Consider the following 1,119-nt stretch of genomic DNA (forward strand, 5'->3'; position numbering starts at 1 on the left):
TAAAGAATTAATAGATTAGACCCCGGTAGGCGAGAAATAAGTTAAATAATAAGGATTACTACTTATAATATTAAATAATAATAGTTACTTTCCGTCGGCTATTCCGAAGGCTCCTACTCCTTTTATACGTTTAGCCTTTCGCTAGAATATTTATCCTACTAATAACCTACAAATTATATACTTCAATATTAAATCCAATATTTTTATTCTATTAATTGAGGCTAATAGTAATAGTACAATAACAGACAATATAGCGCTTCGCGAAATATTTAAGGATTTATATAATTATATTAAAGATTTAGAAGATTGGAACTAAATTCTTATTAAATCCGTCTCTAGGACTAATACTAATAATTATTAAATAATTAAGGAGGAACCTTTCAAAGTATTAGATATTAGAATATACTTCCTTAATATAGAATTTAATAAAATAAAGAAAGGTATTTACTAGGACGGTAAAATTAATATTTATACTACTTTCTATAGATTTAATAATATAATTAAAGGATATTTAAAAAATTACCTAGAAAGACGCCAAATTCTTACTAATAATTTTAATTAATTATTCCACGGTATAGTATTATATTAGTAGAGTTTTACCCTTTCTAAGGAAGAACGTAATAACCTTCGCGGTAATTTTAATAAAATTCTCTATATATTAAGTATTATATTCGGTATTAAGCCCTATAAGGCGTAGAAATGGCTAAATACGAATAAATTTACTGTAGAACTATATAAAACTAATATGTAAGCGCTTTATAATTATTTAATTTAATTATTTAAGTACGCGCGCTTTTGGGGAGATACTTCGGACTTCCAATTGTATATTTAGTTATAGAATAGCCTATACTTAATAATGTAAATTATATATATCCCTCCGGAATAGAACGTTAATTTTAACGAATATATTAATAGAATTAAATAGAAGGCTATTCTAATACACTACTTATTCTTTAACTCTTTAAAGAATAAATAAATAATTTATCTTACCGCTAGTAGCTCTAATAACGAAAATAATAGTTCTAATATCTATATTAGATTCTAAGGAAATTATGATAGTAATAAACCTTTTCAAAAAAACTTCTTATTTTATAATAATAGGTTTAACGGTAAATTAGG

The sequence above is a fragment of the Neurospora crassa genome, linkage group VII, assembly GCF_000182925.2.
Source record: "Neurospora crassa OR74A linkage group VII, whole genome shotgun sequence".
NCBI lineage: Eukaryota > Fungi > Ascomycota > Sordariomycetes > Sordariales > Sordariaceae > Neurospora > Neurospora crassa.